This window comes from Phyllobates terribilis, unplaced genomic scaffold (assembly GCF_046119375.1).
Source record: "Phyllobates terribilis strain yellow unplaced genomic scaffold, ASM4611937v1 Scaffold_5__5_contigs__length_657084704, whole genome shotgun sequence".
Lineage (NCBI taxonomy): Eukaryota > Metazoa > Chordata > Amphibia > Anura > Dendrobatidae > Phyllobates > Phyllobates terribilis.
In genome coordinates this window covers 398,337,096-398,356,474 of record NW_027362765.1, presented here as the reverse complement: position 1 = coordinate 398,356,474, position 19,379 = coordinate 398,337,096, and the positions used below count along the sequence as shown (strand labels likewise).

The following is a 19,379-nucleotide window of genomic DNA, read 5'->3' as shown; positions in this document are numbered from 1 at the left end:
ATGCCAAACGTAAAAGTTTTTCTTCTATTTCAGTGGTTAACAAAAAAAATTCAAAACTTTGTAAAATAAATTTCTGAGACCCATAACTTATTTTTATTTTCCAATTAATGAAGTTGTGTTTGTTTTTTGTTCAGCTGACATTTGGTAACATTTAGGGATGCATACTAGGCTTTGGCGGCTTTTTATTGCACTTTTTGGGGGTAAATGTGACGCGCCCCTGGGCCTGCTGTGTCGCGCAGCGTCTCGTGCACGGGGGCTTACCCGGAACCGGATCAGATGAGGGTTGTAGTCTCCGAGTGGCGGGGACCCGGTCCGTGCCCAGGGAGTCAGACTCAGTGTGTGGCAGTCTTGATAGATGTTATTTGAGTGTTGACTACGCCACCCGTTGATTTGCAGCTATGGAGCTGCCGCTGCAGGGCAGACCGCTGAGGCCGGTGTAGAATTGTGCAGCGTGATAGTATAACCCCCAACGGGAGGGGTATGGCCTCAGGGCAGCCGACGTGGAAGATGGGGGTAGCAGGAACCACTCAGAGACGGTGCGGTGTAATTCAGGGTCTTTACTGGTAACAACGATAGACCCTCCCGGAGTACTTGCTAGCGAACGGGGCCTGGTCAGTACTTGAGCAGATGGGATCTCCCCTGGCCAGGCGGAGTTGTAGGCCTCCCAAACTGACTGTACTCTTCTGGCTACCTTGCTAGAAGCGGATATAAGTAGCCCACGTCCCTGAGTGCACCGTATGGCCGGTGACTCGGGGCCTTCTATTGGCTTCCGCTCCACGATGGCGGTGCTGGTCCCACACGTGTGACCGTGCCTTCGGGTTTCTGGGCCAGAGGACCTGAAATCCCCTGCCGGTCGGCTTTTGCTGCTGGGTAAGAGTTAGTCCCCACAGCCTCGGACGCCGGGTCCGGTAAGAAAGCTTCTCAGTCAGGGCGAGCTCTGCAGCTGCCAGCCCCTGACTCGTAGTAGTATTGCTCCCACTGAGCTCCTGCTGTTTCTTCCTATGACTGTTTCTTGTCTCTACTCTCCTTGACTCCTAACCCTGCTTCAGCCCCGGGTTTATATAGGGGAAGTTCTTCCCCTCCCAAGACTGGGCAGGAGGTGTGGCATGCACAGGATCCCTGACCAAAGGACCTCCCACCTGCTCTCAGACATAACATCTCTATCACTGTGGCAACCAGACCCCTGGGGTGTCACATTCCCCCCTAGTGAAATTTAGTACTCCGGGACTAAACATATTTTAGAAAAACATAACAAGATAAAAACAATAATAATACAATAAGAAAAACATATAAAGATGGTTACAGCATGTCCGTAACCGGGTGCAGTCTTTGAAGAAAAGCAAGGTGTCCATTTCACCAAAACAGGGAGACGTAACCAGGTAGGGGTTTGTCCTACCCCGAGTCCTTAACAGTCTTTAGTCCGTCCTGGGTTACGCTCCAACTATGTACAAGGATTCCCGGTAAATCCGCCAAGGACTCCTACAAATAACTAGAAACACAAAATTATACACAAGCAACAATACACAGGTAAACATAAATAAAACAATTTATACACTTCAAATCCTCCACCGTGCGGGTAACTGGCCTCTAGTGGCCCTAGTGGACCTACGGAGCTGACTGCCTAGCCCTGAACTACAGGGTGTAGGAGCTGTCAAGGGTAAACTGGGCAGCTGTCTACCGGCTCTTTGGCTCACTAGGGATATGGCAGGCTCACTGCAAGCAGAGGGTTGATCCTCCTGGTCTGCGGGTGTGGGGTCTTCTGCCTCCTGGACCGGCTGTTCTTCCAGCTCTACCTGTTGCTCCGTAGGTGCTTGGGATGCTGGTTGGAGGAAGGTGAGTACGGGTACCACAACTGCACCATTGACTTGAGTCCAAGACCGAGGGAAGTCCCCGAGCACAGTACTAACCATATCTTCCTTTCCTCTACGGGTCGATGGTCTTCTTGTTCCTCTTCAGAGTTCCTCAGTTGTTTGGGACACTTCTTCAGGTGGTCCCGGGATACAATAGCTGTGGTTTCCCCTCCGTCTTTACTGATGGTACAAACCTTCGGGTTCTCGTGGCTTGAGGGCAGTACGGTGTACGGGTCCTTTTCCCACTGGTCGTCCAACTTGTGGAGCCGTCTCTTCCTCTTCAAGACCTGCTCTCCGGGTACCAGGGGAACAGCGGGAGCATACTGGTTGTAAGTTTTCTCTTGTCTTTCCCTAGCCTGACAGAGACTTCGCTCCACGCTCTCCTGTACTCTCCGGTACTGCTGCTGCCTCTCTGTGTCCCAGTCTGTTTCTGGTGAAGTGTCCTCAGGTGTCAGGACTCCCATTTCCAGGTCAACAGGTAACTTACCAGGTCTTGCCCTCATTAGGTAAGCCGGGGTACAGTTGGTGGAACCTACCGGGATGTGGTTGTATAGGTCCACCAGATCGGGCAACTTCTCAGGCCACAGACTGCGTTCTTCCAGGGGCAACGTTTTTAAAAGATCCATTACCACCTGGTTCATTTTCTCACAAAGTCCATTAGTTTGCGGATGGTAGGGTGTCGTCCTTATCTTCCGGCAGCCATACAGATTGCAGAATTCCTGGAAGACCTCCGCTTCAAAGGCAGGTCCCTGGTCCGTCAGCACTTGGTCCGGGTACCCGTGTGGACGGCAAAAGTGCTGCTGGAAGGCTCTAGCTGCTGTTTGAGCCGTTAAGTCCTTGACGGGGACGACAACCAAGAACCGGGAGTAATGATCCACGATGGTTAACGCGTAGACGTAGCCACTTCTGCTTGGGGTCAGTTTTACATGATCCAAGGCTACCAGTTCCAACGGTTGCCGGGTGACGATGGACTGCAGGGGAGTCTTCTGGCTGGCACGGTCCTTCCTTCTCAGGTTGCACGGGCCACAGTCTCTGCACCACTTCTCAATGGTTCCCCTCATGCCTACCCAGTGGAATCGCTCGCGCAGCAGGAACTCCAGCTTCTTCCACCCGAAGTGTCCAGCTCCGTCGTGGTATGCCTCCATCACCATGGCTGCGTCTCTTCGTGGCACCACTACTTGCCAGAGTAGTTCATGCGTCCGGGAGTTAACCATTCTGCGGCACAACTTCCCCTTGTAAAGGAACAGTCGACTCTTCTCTGCCCATAGTTGTTTGGCTTCCTCCGGAGCGTCTGGTTCAAGGCAAGCCTCCGGGCGAGTCAGCATCTCCTTCACCAGTCGGACGGCAGGGTCGCTGTCTTGCGTTTCCGCCCAGTTGTAGTGAGGTAAGGGGTTCAACGTAGCAGCCTGCTTACTCCTTACCCGGTGGGAATACTGGATAGTCCCATGACGGTGGAACGCAGGGAGTTCAACTTCTTCCAGTCCCTCCGGATCTTCTCCTTCGTCCGGCAGGTTGGGCATCCTGGACAGGGCATCCGCGTTGGTATTGGAGCGTCCGGCCCGGTATTTGATTGTGAACTCGTAGTTGGACAGACGGGCCATCCACCTCTGCTCCAGGGCACCGAGTCTTGCCGTGTCCAGGTGTGTCAACGGGTTGTTATCCGTGTACACGGTGAACCGGGAAGAAGCGAGGTAATGCTTAAAGCGCTCGGTGACTGCCCATACTACGGCCAGGAACTCTAGCTTAAATGAGCTGTAATTCTCGGGGTTCCTTTCGGTGGGTCGCAGTTTTCGGCTGGCGTAGGCGATTACTCGTTCCTTCCCCTGCTGGATCTGGGACAGTACGGCTCCTAGCCCGATGTTACTGGTGTCGGTGTAGAGGATAAAGGGCTGGCTATAATCCGGGTACGCCAGGATTTCGTCCCCCGTGAGGGCCATCTTCAGCTGGCGGAAGGACTCTTCTTCCAGCTCCTCCCATTTGAAGGGCGGCTTCTGGTTCTTGGCCTTCCGGGACTGGCCTATCAGGAGGTCCTGCATAGGTGCTGCCTTTTTGGTGAAACCGGGAATAAACCTTCGGTAGTAGCCTACCAACCCGAGGAACTGCCACACTTCTTTTACGCTGGAGGGGCTTGGCCATTCCTTAATTGCGGTGATCTTATCAGGGTCGGGAGCCACTCCGTCAGCGCTCACCACGTGTCCCAGGTACTGCACCTTTGGTTTCAGGAGGTGACACTTGGAGGGTTTCACCTTTAGGCCGTAACTCGCCAGAGCTTCGAACACTTCCGCCAGGTGTTTCAGGTGGTCCTCATACGTCTTGGAATATACGATGACATCGTCCAGGTACAACAGGACCGTCTCGAAGTTTCTGTGGCCCAGACAACACTCCATTAGTCGTTGGAAGGTTCCTGGTGCGTTGCAGAGTCCGAACGGCATGCAGGTGAACTCGCTAAGTCCCATCGGGGTGGTGAATGCGGTCTTCTCCCGGTCCGCCTCTGCTACAGGAACCTGCCAGTACCCGCTAGTGAGATCCAAGGTAGAGAAGAAGTTAGCAGATCTTAAAGCAGCCAATGACTCCTCTATCCTTGGTAAGGGGTACGCATCCTTGTGTGTGATACGGTTGATTTTTCGGTAATCTACACACATCCTCATGGTGTTGTCTTTTTTTCTGACTAAGACTAGTGGAGCTGCCCAGGGGCTACAGCTATCCCTGATCACCCCAGCCTCCTTCATGTCTCTAAGCATCCCCTTGGCGTGTTGGTAGTGGGCAGGGGGTACGGGTCGATACCTCTCTTTTATAGGAGGATGGTCTCCCGTGGGGATGTGGTGTTCTACCCCCTTGACTCGCCCGAAGTCTAACGGGTGTTTACTGAACACTCTCTCGTACTCCTGAACCACCCGATAGACTCCTTGTTTCTGGTGTGAGGGAGTGGAGTCAGTACCCAGATGTAGTTGCTGACACCAGTCCTCCATGTTTTTCTTAGAGCCGTTACCTTCCTCCGGGTGAGATGGAGGCAAGGGTTCCACAGATTGTATAGAATTTTGGTTAATGGTATATAATTTGGCTAGCGTGGCATACCGGGGCAGGTACACTTCCCTCTCCCCGATATTTATTATGCGAACGGGCACCCTCCCATGGCGTACATCAACCACCCCCCGTGCTGTCAAAATGGTGGGCCTACTGTCTGAGTAAACTGGTTCTACCATTGCCTGGTAATCCCTACCTCTCAGACCAATAGCTGCCCGGCACCAAATCATCATTTCACTTTTTGGGGGCATGGCAATAGGAAAAGGGTCACACATTCTTACGCTACCAATCTCACCGCCGGAGAGTTCCACCTGTTGCCGTCGCATCAGTGCCCGGATCTCTTTCTGGAGCACCCGCTGCTCGCCGGAGCTGGCATTCTTGGCAACCTGCTGTAAAAGGAAAATCACCTCTGCAAGACAATTTTCAATTACATTAGTTCCTAGAGTTATTTTTGGGTGACTCTCATGTTTGTCAATATCTACAATGATCAGTCCCTGTGCTGCCAGTTCGACTCTACCGATTTTGATGGTCACCTCTTTAAATCCGATCTGTGGCACGGGCTGGCCATTGCTGGCGATGATACTCAAGTCGTCGTCAGGGTAGCGGGTAATATCCGAGTCATTCCAGTACTGCTTAAAGAGCACGTACGGGATGGTGGTGACCTGCGACCCGGTGTCCAGTAGGGCACTCATGGGAATGCCATCCAGTACCACAGGCAAGACTGGACGTCCTCCCACATATCTGTCGCGCCAGTTCGATGGGCCTGGTGATCTTTTTCCTGGGGGTTGGCCCTCTACCCCAGGTTGTGCCCGTTTAAAGAACAATACCTTGCCATATGTCCGGGTTGATTGCAGCGGCGGCAGATGGGTCGTCCGTCCTCGCTGTATCGGTCACTGGGTCTTCCTCTGGCCGGTGGGGTCCTCCTTGGTCGACGCCACGGGATGTCCTCCGGTCCGGATGCCAGCTGGATCTTCCCTGGGGTGGAAACCTGTAAAGACTGCACAGTTCGGGTTAGCGCAGCAACGCTCTTAGCTAGCTCTTGGACCTGATGGTGTAGGTCTGGAGCCGGGTCATTGTCCAAAGCCTGCGCATCAGCTCCCACAGGCCCTGCCGACAAGGGCGCCGCCTCCTGGTGGTAAGTAATAGCTGGGCGCCTGTGGGTCTAAACGCCACCCGGTGCCGGTTCTCGGAGCACCCGGATGGCTCTGTCCTTGAACTGTGCAAAGCCCAGATGGGGATCCTGTAAGGCCATCGCCCGCAACTGGGTTCGGTGGGCATTACAATACAGTCCCTCTATAAATTGTTCAGTCAACAGCCTGTCCTCGTTTCCCACTCCATCAGGGTCGGTCTGCTTAATGGCCCTCAGGGCCTCTTGTAGGTTTAGTGCATAGTCCCTTATACTCTCCTGCGCTCGCTGCTTGCACCCGTAGAATCTAAGCTTAATCTCGGCTGAGGTGCGGGTATCAAAGGTATCCTTCAGCCGGGTTAGTATCCCTGCGACAGTCTTCCTCCCAGGTGGCCAGGATTTTACTTCCCTTTTAGCTGCCCCGGTTAGTTGGGCCACCAGGATGCTCACTTTTTGCTCTTCTGTGAGGGGGTACACCTGGAAGAGGCTATCCAGCTTTTCTCTAAAGTCATGCAGGGTATGTGACTCCCCTGAGTACTGGGGTAGCCAAGCTGCTCCCGGGATATAGGGCATGGTGAAGGGCATAACTGCAGCAGCGGTGGCGCTGGCGGGGGTTGAGGCAGTGAAGCTCTCCTCCGTATCCGACATCTTCCTCCCCCCTAGTGGACCGTGGCCTACCTTGCGATGATCCTGTTCCGTAGGCCGCGGCTCCGCAGTAGATCGTCAGGGTTGAGGACCTTCCGTCGCGCTCCGGTGACGTCGGCGTCTGCTGGGCTCCTTCCAGGACCTTACGCAACGTCCGGACGTGAGGCGGGGCTTCAGTTCTCGCGCGCTTTCGAAGTCCACGCCCCTCTTCTTCCCGCGCGGCGTCCTCAAGATGGCGTCCAATGGCGGGAAAACTCCACGGATGGCGGGAAGAAGGCCGAAGATGGCGCCGGATGGCGGGAAAACTTCGCGGATGGCGGGAAGAAGGCAGAAGATGGCGCCGGATGGCGGGAAACCTCACCACTGGTAAGTTTGAACAGTCTTTGCTTTTCAGGCACGCAGTACCCGGTGGTTGCGGGCACGAAATCCTGCCGACTACGCCAAAGTTGACGCGCCCCTGGGCCTGCTGTGTCGCGCAGCGTCTCGCGCACGGGGGCTTACCCGGAACCGGATCAGATGAGGGTTGTAGTCTCCGAGTGGCGGGGACCCGGTCCGTGCCCAGGGAGTCAGACTCAGTGTGTGGCAGTCTTGATAGATGTTATTTGAGTGTTGACTACGCCACCCGTTGATTTGCAGCTATGGAGCTGCCGCTGCAGGGCAGACCGCTGAGGCCGGTGTAGAATTGTGCAGCGTGATAGTATAACCCCCAACGGGAGGGGTATGGCCTCAGGGCAGCCGACGTGGAAGATGGGGGTAGCAGGAACCACTCAGAGACGGTGCGGTGTAATTCAGGGTCTTTACTGGTAACAACGATAGACCCTCCCGGAGTACTTGCTAGCGAATGGGGCCTGGTCAGTCCTTGAGCAGATGGGATCTCCCCTGGCCAGGCGGAGTTGTAGGCCTCCCAAACTGACTGTACTCTTCTGGCTACCTTGCTAGAAGCGGATATAAGTAGCCCACGTCCCTGAGTGTACCGTGTGGTGCTCACCCGTATGGCCGGTGACTCGGGGCCTTCTATTGGCTTCCGCTCCACGATGGCGGTGCTGGTCCCACACGTGTGACCGTGCCTTCGGGTTTCTGGGCCTGAGGACCTGAAATCCCCTGCCGGTCGGCTTCTGCTGCTGGGTAAGAGTTAGTCCCCACAGCCTCGGACGCCGGGTCCGGTAAGAAAGCTTCTCAGTCAGGGCGAGCTCTGCAGCTGCCAGCCCCTGACTCGTAGTAGTATTGCTCCCACTGAGCTCCTGCTGTTTCTTCCTATGACTGTTTCTTGTCTCTACTCTCCTTGACTCCTAACCCTGCTTCAGCCCCGGGTTTATATAGGGGAAGTTCTTCCCCTCCCAAGACTGGGCAGGAGGTGTGGCATGCACAGGATCCCTGACCAAAGGACCTCCCACCTGCTCTCAGACATAACATCTCTATCACTGTGGCAACCAGACCCCTGGGGTGTCACAAATGCATCAACTAAAAATGGCAAGTCTGATGTTTACATTTTTTTCCATTTTGACGTCCATCTTACTGGATAAATATTTTTAGATTTTATTAATTTGGGCAATTTGGCATGTGGCAATACCAAATATGTTATTATTTTTATTTGTTCACTTTTCTATTTATGTCTGTGGTTTAAACATATATTTTTAATTGTTTTGCAATATTTTTTAATGTTTTTTACATCTTGAATTAGTCTCTTAAGAGGACTTAAACCTGCAATCACTTGATTTCCTATTCAACACACTGCGATATATGGCTCTCAGAAAGAAGTGATGGGTGTCATTCTAAAGCCTCATGCTAGCCGTCAGAGCCAGCTCTGACCACATCAGTTACTCTTGTGTGCCACGTCGCAAGAAGCATGCTCAGCTACTGAGTCCGCTATGTATAATAATGGTGTGGCACCCTGCTACTACAGGTACCACAGGACCCAAAAGGGTGCATGGATGGACTTATCCACAAGAGGCCCTCGTTACAAACAAACACCTCCACCCTTCCACCTCATACCACCAGAGGGAGCCCCTTTAGGGATATATATATGGAGGGTGGAGCCAGGCAGTTCAGTCAGAGAGTTAGTTGTTCAGAGAGTGTGCTGCCACTGAGAGCAGTGAAGATGCAGCACGTCTTTTGCTGTATTGAGGGCCCCGAGTGTGGACGGAGGCAAGGAGGAGAGGAGAGAAGAGTTGAGGGGGCAGAGGAGCATCATAGGCTCACCCCAAGACACGAACCGGACACTGGGTCCGCGTCTACGGGGTCCTTTATACCCAGTAGGGATCACCGGCATACCAGGAGGACTACAAGTCCCTGGTCGACCTGAAGCTAAACCCTTGACAGGACTAGGAACCACGAAGGCCCCGGCATCCAGGGATAGTGGTTGCCAGAAAAAGGTCCTACCACCAAGCGACAGGTGAAGGAACAGCACGACACAGAAGCTAGGCCCAGTTGCAGGCTGGCCAGAAGCTTAGAGAGAGGGAGACACGGACCAGGAGCCCTTATACCCGCTCACTGGGGAGAAGTCCTGAAGTGCACCCTTCCTACCAAGTACCCTGGACTGTACCTGACATCCGCACCAGTAAAGGTACTGAAGCGAACCCCCTGTGTGCGTGTCCGTCATTCCCCTTGACCTGGCCATCTCTCACCTGCATCCCTTCCATCAACTCTGCCCCGGGGGTCCGCTCCGCCTGTGGGGAGCAGAAACATCCCAGCTACCATTTAATCACCCCCAGAGGTCTGCAGCAGCACCGGTAACTATTACCGGAAACCACAGGTGGCGTCACAAAATAAACCATACACTAAAAAATCAATTTTTCAAGAGACACCCCAGAGAACGGGCGCGGGAGCCGACTGCCATCCTAAGCAAGGTAAAAGGCCCGGGTACCGAGTCCCCTATATTCCCCCTGGGTGACACAATGGCACATGGCAACTGTACAAATATGGCACCCAAGAGGTTAATAGTAAAATTACTAGGATAGGTCATCAATATCATATTGGTGGAGGTCCGATATCTGGCACCACCACCGATCAGTTTTTATCAGCACCACCAGTTGCCGGATGTAAACAGTAAATGGAGCCAGAGCAGCACAGCGCCATTCGCTGTGTAGTGGCCATTGATGAGAACTGCAGCTAAGCTGCTAAATCTCCCTGTCTATTCTCCCCCTTTTCTAGCTTACTGTATATTGGAAAATACCATAGGACAGCGAAAAAAATATTATACACTTTTTACTATAACCACAGGCAGTAATGCTGTGTGATTGACATCTGCTGCCCTAAAAATACTAGTCTAGTGATGCCGCGGGCCTTTGCTGGGAGATCAAAGCAAATATCCATATCTATTTGTGTGTCTATGAAATTATGTTTTATTGTGCAGACAGCAATATGCCAATGAAACATCACAAGGTTCAGACAGCAACTCCAGGATACTGCAATCAGTCTACGACCAGCTTCTTTGTCATTGACACTGGATAGCAGAGGAGGAAATGCGGCATTTTCGATAAACATTGTCAACCTTGGAATTTCTGTCTTTTTAGCTTTATATATGCCAATACACAGAAATCATATCTTGATAAAAATGTAAATCAGAGTAGCGTGGTTCATGGTAAACAATAGATAACAAAGTAGGAGGTTAAAGAGATTTTCCAGCTGAATCAGAGTAATACATGAAAAGTTCTTCAACTTTCTATAACACGTTATGTTTCACTTACTCTCAGTTGCCACATATTACGTTGATGTCATTAAATTAAAACACAGTTGTTCATACCAGAAGCAGTAAACCTGTAGCTATTCTTTCCCCATTAGTATCCTGAACTCATGATTCATTCTGAAAAAAAGTTATACAGTATCTTGTCTTGATCACTGAGGGATCGGATTACATCTGCCTATTGAAGCCTATGGAGAGAGAGGTGAATGAAGTGATAAACATAGTCGAATAAAAAGAGTGCAGTGCTTTTTAGTAAGAGTTTTATCTCACCCAAGTGCTAGATTCACAGCTACACTGCTTAATACTGCTGTATAATCTTCTCTATTCTGCTTCTGTTGCTGAACATCTGAACCCACTAGCTCAGAGTCAACTAAAAATTAGAGAAAAAGCCTGCAGATGGGGAACACTAGTGAAAAATGTAGAAAATAAGTCAAGAGTTTCAAATTTATAAAGAAAGCAATAATATTGTTTGCAGTGGTGACAATTGGTGCTTTGCTGAACAAGAAATTGAATAAGAAGAAAGGAAGTGGAGGAACAAAAAAAAGACAAAGGCAACCACAGAAATCATCAACATCATCATTAGGAAGTCTAAAAATCCTGAACCAATTCATGAAGCAATTTACACCTTTTTTTTCAATTTGTCTCTTGTGGATCTTCCAGATATTTTTGACATATTAATGAAATGCGACTTTTTTTTAAAAAAAAGTTGCAAACTTTGGCGCAACTTTACTCTAATACTCCCTAACCTTCCCTTGAGTGACTTTGTGCTGGTCAGTTTTTTCAGGGCACTTTTGTGACATATTGCACAATGTGCAACTTTTCATGCTAAAAAGTCGCAAAACTAGTTAAAGACAGAAAAAGGACAATTTTGGGCTTCGAGCAAAATTCATGAATTGATGCGCTGTATTGATGAATTTGGTTCAAAAAAACTTCAGAGAAAAGGACACAAGTCAAAAATGAAAAGTGACTTAACAAAACTCCAAATAATGAATCGGGCCATAGATACACATGTGTGTGTATATATATATATATATATATATATATATATAAATATACAGTATATATATATATATATATATATATATATATGCCATATATATGTGTATATCTCCATGTATTAACTTTTCTAACAGAATGAAACCTTGTATTCGCTCCACCACAGACTAGAGGAATATCGACAACTTTTTTTGTTGAGAGATACGGTAAAATAAATTCTAGACCGTTAATAGCGTTTACAACTTGTTCAATCCCAAACCCTTCAGTACAGGCAAATTCTCTCTGGATAAATCATTGTCGTGTTCACTATTTGTGTTGGAGGAATAAATACTCTTTTCAGAAGAGAACACATTACAATTTGTTTATTGATCGCACCGTTGCCAGACAATAGATCAGTGACAGCATTTACATCGCTAGACCTATTAATTGTACAAATGCCATCCCATATAATCACATTGGTATTAGGATTCCTGTACAATAAAGCGGATATGTCATTAAATTTCATAATACCAATTATGTTCTTAATATATATGAAAAAAAATCTGATAAGGCTGGTGTGCTTACTATGAAAATCTGAGTCAGAATGGCTAAATCCTGGTGCCAGCTGAGAGCCTCGTCACTAACTGAAGTTAGGGAAAGGAAGGCTGCGACAGGTGAGATTGTACTATCCAGTTGTTTCTTTTCCCTGGATTGCGGATGACATGATAATTGACTTGTACTGAAAAACTGTGATTTTCAATAATTATCATGTTAAAAAAAAATAGCACTGTTGGATTTTTGGTTGCAGGTGAGGTCACAAGTTGTGCACGACTTTTACCCAAAGTGTTCGACTTGTCTGTTTTTTGCAGTCGATCTATGGAACATTATCCTGCTAAAGGATTGTCCAGTTTAGAAAATTAATTTTCATATGTAGTTCCCTAATAGGATATGTTCATACATGTTTTTTATGTGGATTTTGAAACAGATCTGCTTCAAAATCCACATCAAAGATTTTTTTAAATGGTTTTTGATATGGATTTTAGGGCAGAATCTGCTGCAAAATCCACATAAAATATTCTATGTGAAGATATCCTTAGGATATTCTGAGTGAAAAAAGGAGTCTCCTATTCAGTATTCTCATTTCTTAGTCAAAAGGGGGATGATATTGTCCAAAAATTGTCTCTAGTTCTGGAGGACCTGTTCTGTCCAGGTAACCCATTGATTTGAATAGGCACTGTCCAGTACTCAGCTTCACCTTCGGAGGTGCTGCAGGGAAATTTAACACTCACTGATTACAGCCAAGGCCAAGGGGCCGGGACATAGGAACACTTTCAAGTGAGTCTATTGGGTAGTTTATGAATAATAAACCATTGACAGTTCTGGGTAGGGTTCTTTAACACATTTTTAGACAAACCTATGTGAGCACAGACTAATTATTTAATGTAGAGACAATAAAGATTGCTCTGGTATAGAAATGAGCTTGCAAATGCTGCAGCACTTAACACTAAACCTGATTAATGTTGCCCCCCTAGTGTTCATGGATGCACCATTGTAATGTTTACGGTGATCTGTACTGAAATCTCGCACATACGCTTCATCTTCTCTGCCAAGTGCATGCGCACTGCTCTTCCTCCTGTGAGCAACTGCTCCAATTACATTTGCTTAGGTTGTATGATGGAGTCATCATAGTTTAGTTACTTTAAATCTAAGAATGCAATTTGTTAAATCTTTCTCTGGAGGATTGAACAGAACCATAGTGTCACACAAAGTGTAGGAAAGACAAAGTGCAACATGAAGGGATGAGGGGAAGGGAGCCCAGACACTAAGGAGAGGGGGAAGTGGAGACCTCCTAGGCTGATCTGCAATCACCCTGTCTCCCCTACCGTCCCTATATTGGTTCCTCATCAATCGCCGCACAGGATAGCCCTGTAATTCCCTAGGGCTTGTCCCTGGATAGGGAAGGGGGGATGAGTGCTAGTCGATCCCCACTGACAACTACATACAGCAAGGGGAGACAGACACGGGGGAAGTAGCTTAGCTTGAGACGACTTCGGAGAGATGGCACACACATCCTCTTAGCTCCAAAGAAGAAGTAAGAACTGCACTTGCTCCAAGCCTTCACAAGGGGTCATGTGAATATCTCCGGCACCTCTGTGTAGCAACCAGGAAGTATTTAAACACCCAGGCCTGACTGTCAATTAGAGCAGGAGGGAGGTAGCTACTGGGTCCTAGAGTGAGACAGCTAAGAAGGTGTCTGTAATGCCAAACGAAGAGATCTTCTACAGCCAACTGCAGGGCGACTGTCTGTCACAGCTGACACACCCGTGACACATAGCTATTAAATTGGGCATTATGTAATGCATCATTTCTCCTATGGGGGTGCTGCAGGAAAACTGAACACCTGTCATAGAACTGAGCAAAAAGATTTGCAGTGCCCTGTTGCTGCCGCAATGTCAGTTGTCCGCGGTTGCTGTTACAGAGCCATGCAAACTTCTTCCTATCTGGCGCCTCTTATGATTACCAAGCCCGATGCGACGTCATGCCGGTCATATTAATCAGAAGAGGAGCCAGGGATGCCGGCAGGTATGATGACCACAGACATGGCTGCTGCACTAGATCCTGAAAATCTTTTCCCCCAGTTTTCCTTTCTAATTTTTTCTAGTTTGACTATTAGTTTGTTTTTTACTTTATTACTGTGTGTCTCCTTTTTGATGTTGTTTTTGACTATATCCTTTTACATGAATGATTAATTCTCTTCGGCTACAAGAATTCTGTTACAACTTGCGACCGCTCACTCCACCTCATTTTTCTAGAAAGTGAAATGATTCAACTTAGATCTTTTAACCCACAGAACCGGCATTTTACATTTGCAAACCTATGAGAAAATAGTGATTAGTTTTGGCAGCATCATAATTTTTTTCCCACTACCACACTCAGCGATGTGGGTAAAGTATATTCCCATAATGCACTGTATGTTGACTCACTGAAGTACTGGATGGTATAACTTCTAGTATATATATAAAAAAAAGTTGGAAAATAAACTCAAGAATATCACCTACACAAATCCAGCACAACACCGGAAATGAAATAATAAAAGAATCTTTATTGTAAACAAAGTAGACAAGACACATCAATTAAAACCATATATGACAAAGCAGACAAGATAAAACAAATGGAGGTGGAGGAATCCAGTGCAAAAGTTATGATGTAGATATATAATAAAGAGTGACCCAGACAGAATAATTAATCAGATAAAAGACCCTATAAACCTTGTTAATTATCAAAAAGCGCTTGGATCTTGATATACCTATTTATAAATATACTAGTCAAAAAAGTGCAAAAATGTGATTGTATAAATACAACAAATAAAGTGCCAGTGCACAATAAAAAATGCAGCACTTAATTCATAAGAATATAGATTTCAATTCATTATGAATGATGGAATACCAAGAATAAATCATCTATAGGTATACAAAGTTTATAGATGAGGGGGTCACATGAATGTAAGAATAATAAAAGGATTAACAAATCCATACAGTCAAAGTTCACTACTTGTCATGCACCTCACCCTCCAATGCATTTTTCGCAATGCTTCATCAGGGAATATTGCCCTCCATCTCACCACTCCCTGAGGAAGCATTGCGAAACGTGCATTGGATTTGTGTAAGTGTTATTATGGTTCTTTATATTTCCTGCTCGCTTATTTACTAGTCCATAATTTATACTATTACTCTCTTTTGTGGGTGTTAATAATAAACTCAAGAATACTGGCAATACTAAGCTTTTGTTTATGCAATGGTGGGGCAGTGTAGTATTGCTGTACTAGATACATGGCCTTCTATACTAATATCAGACTGATGCATGCTCAGTTGTAATGAGTAATCTAAAAGACCCCCTCCTGGCTGGTCTTTTCACTTGATCCCCACTTGGATAGTTTTCTCCAACTCACTTTGTAACTTTGCTGTGTAGACTGAGACATGTTGGCAGAGTCATCTCATATAAGATTGCAGGGGATTTAATGACTGCTATTACACAGTTGGAAACTAGTTTAACTTACATAACATCATGTACAGCCAAATTTCACAGTATATGAGCAGATGGGATACAGTATGCAACTCCCTTGTCACTGCCTGGAATTTGGGGCATTCTGCTTTTTTTTTTAGTATTTTCACCTGTGTTTCATTTATGCCTTATTCTTCTTTTAATTATGTCTTTTTTTCAGTCTGTAATATATGTTCACCTATTTCTTTTTTTTTTATGTTCGTCATTATCCTCGTGGTTTTAGATTTCCATTTGTTTTCGGCTGGTTAATAACATGTGACATTTTAAAAACTCTAAAAATGTAAAGTGTTGCAAAATATGTTGGCACTATAGAAATAATAATAATAATTATTATTATTATTAATAATAAAAATCGCTAGATTTTATACTAATATGCTAAAGTTACCCCCGGAGCGAGTTTTGTACATCTGCTATTTTTACTCAAATTTTATGACACTTCAGCGGAACGTGCAAATTTTGCGCTAATAAGTTGCAAAAAAAAGTTCAAGACATTAATAAAGAGTATTTTTGATTTTACCCAAAATTCATGAACCACGTGCGCATTTTTTAAGAATTTGTTGCAAAAAAAGCCATCGAATACCACAAGATAAAAAAAGAAAAGTGTCTTAAAAAAACACTAGGGATGAAAAAGACCCTGACCATTATCTCTTATACTCAGTAAATGGACTGAAGCACCCAAACCCTTTGACACTATTAGAAATAAAGCGTGTATGGCATGCCATGGGGCATTTAAAAAAAAAAAAAAGGAAACCATGAAGAAACAATAATAAACTCGTTATTTCAATTTTACAGACCCGGATCTAATTATCTAATTAATAAAACCAGTATTACATGCATTCCCTGTAAAAGCCCTTCATACCTGTTATGTCTCCTGTAATAGTAGCGTTATTAGGGTAATAGGATGCATTATGCAAAGTTCTTTACTAATATACATGATAAAAATTCCAGAGGAGCTGAAAACAGTGATTAGTCCAAGAGGAAGAAAATACAAATAATCATGTCCAATTTGAGGCCTCGAGAATGTAAAACATCACTTTACAGACCGAGCAGAAAATATAAGATAGGTTTTATAAAAGGAATAAAAAATTAAAACTACAGCAAAAGCGAAATTTACTGCATTACGCTGAGCTGGCACGGCACATTGGTCTTCATTCATTACATTCATTAATGTTCATTAATTACAAATTTACACCTGTCTTTGGCATAAATTGCAAACCACGATATCCACTAAATTTAGCCAAAAAAAGTAACTTTTCACTGCAGATACCAAACCTGAAAAACACATAGGAAAATTGGGTGTAATTTAAATGGAAGTGGGCATGGTCTCCAACTTTTAGACAGGTTGGTTATTTTTTGGTTAAATATGCAAATTGTCTTTTCACAGAGGAAGAGGACTAGAACTCTAGCTCCAATTTGTATATTTAATTTCCCAGAGGAGCGTGCATGGCTTATAAGTCTCCTCACTCTGACATGCCAGGCTTGGCTTGTCACTCTCCACAAGGAGAAAAGTTACCCCTTAGACACCAGTCCAGAGTCTCTCACCTCACCAAATCAGATCTCATACTTTTGCACTAATGAGGGGCAAACCTCCGAAACACGTGTCTGCAAATTGAGATTCTGGTTTGACTTTTATCCTAAGCCATCTTGAAAGGCTCGTTAAAAAGTCGATATTGACTTTTAGGATCACTGCTTCCAATAGGTGGCACTAGAGTTCTAGTCCTCTTCCTCTCTGAAGAGACAATTTGCATATTTTATTTCCCAGAGGAGCATTGCATGGCTTATAAGTCTCCTCACTTTGATATGCCAGGCTTGGCTTGTCATTCTCCACAAGGAGAAAAGTTATCCCTTATTTTTTGGTTGAAAGTCATAAAGTGGCATAAATCTACACCTGCTCACAACAGACAAATAATTATTATTATTTTTTTGCTTTAAGACAGTCCAATACATGTCTAATTTATTAAGATACATTCCCCTTTTAATATATTCACTCCCAGAAGCTTTTTTAACTGCTTTCTGGCCTGGGGCGTATTAGTATACCCCAGACCATCACCTCCGGTTCACCGCGGGCTCCGGCGCTGAGCCTGCACTGAACCGGGCACATGTCAGCTGATCTGTACAGCTGACATGTGCCCGAAACAGCCGCGGGTGGAATCGCGATCCACTCGCGGCTGTTAACCAGTTAAATGCCGCTGTCAATCTCTGACAGCTGCATTTAACATCGCAGCGCCGGAAGTACAGCATTAGCCCCGCCCATTGGTGACCCCCTCACATGATCGGGGGTCACCGATGGGTTGGCCGGAAGCAGACCCCTGTGGTTGTCATGTCCATATTGCTATGAGCAAGCAGAAAGTGTAAAAAAAAGTTTTTAAAGATATAAAAAAAAATAATAATAAAAAAAACTAATAATAAAAGTTTAAATCACCCCCCTTTCACCCCATTCAAAATAAAATAATAATAAAAAAAAAAAATAGACATATTTGGTATCACCGAGTTCAGAATCACCCAATCTATCAATATAAAAAATTTAATCTGATCGGTAAATGACGTAACGAGAAAAAAATTCTAAACGCCAGAATTACTTTTTTTGGTCGTCGCAACATTGTAATAAAATGCAATAACAGGCGATCAAAACATCGGATCTACCCCAAAATGGTATTAATAAAATCGTCAGCTCGATGCGCAAAAAATAAGCCATCACCCAGCCCCAGATCCAGAAAAATGGAGACACTACGGGTCTCAGAAAATTTTTATTTTTTATTTTTAGTAAACTTTGGATTTTTTTTTTTACCACTTAAATAAAAAAGAACCTATACATGTTTGGTGTCTACGAACTCATAATGGCCTGGAAAATAATAATGGTAGGTCAGTTTTAGTATTCAGTGAACGTGGTAAAAAAAAACGAAAGAAAAAACAACTGTGGAATTTTTTTTTTGCAATTTCACCGCACTTGGAATTTTTTTCCTGTTTTCCAGTACACGATATGGTAAAACCAGTGATGTCATTCAAAAGTACAACTTGTCCCGCAAAAAATAAGCCCTCACATGGCCATATTGACAGAAAAATAGAAAGGCTATGGCACTGGGAAGAAGGGAAGCAAAAAATGAAAACGCAAAAAATGAAAATCCCAAGGTTGTTAAGGGGTTAATAAACTTACCGAATAAAATCAACCTTAATAAATATAGGCTGTAGTATTTTAAATCAGTGTTTTTATAAAAAAATATATAAATAAATAATATAATAATAAACTTTTTTATCATGAGACTATTCACATAAAATACACACGTAGTCAAAATTGTTGGTACCCCTCGTTTAATGAAAGAAAAACCCACAATGGTCACAGAAATAACTTGAATCTGACAAAAGTAATAATAAATTAAAAATCTATGAAAATGAACAAATGAAAGTCAGCCATTGCTTTTCAACCCTGCTTAAACAGAATTAAAAAAAAAAATTAAACTCATGAAATAGGCCTGGACAGAAATGATGGTACCCCTGAAAATAATGTGACAAAAGGGACATGTTAAATCAAGTTGTGTCCACTAATTAGCATCACAAGTGTCTACAATCTTGTAATCAGTCAGTGGGCCTGTATATAGGGCTACAGATACTCACTGTGCTGTTTGGTGACATGGTGTACCACACTCAACATGGACCAGAGGAAGCAAAGGAAAGAGTTGTCTCAGGAGATTAGAAAGAAAATTATAGACAAGCATGTTAAAGGTAAAGGTTACAAGATCATCTCCAAGCAGCTTGATGTTCCTGTGACTACAGTTGCACATAGTATTCAGAAATGTAAGATCCATGGGATTGTAGCCAACCTCCTTGGATGTGGCCGCAGGAGGAAAATTGATGACAAATCAAAGAGACGGATAATACAAATGGTAACAAAAGAGCCCAGGATAACTTCTAAAGAGATTAAAGGTGAACTTCAAGCTCAAGGAACATCAGTGTCAGATCACACCATCCGTCAATATTTGATCCAAAGTGGAATTCATGGGAGACGACCAAGGAGAAC

General features: G+C 45.4%; 1 protein-coding gene across 1 annotated transcript in view; it reads left to right on the top strand.

Annotated features, from left to right (window-relative positions):
* CUNH10orf90 (chromosome unknown C10orf90 homolog) overlaps positions 1 to 19,379 on the top strand; it is a 320,876-nt gene that overhangs the window by 134,516 nt on the left and 166,981 nt on the right. The gene's annotated exons all lie outside the window — the stretch shown is intronic.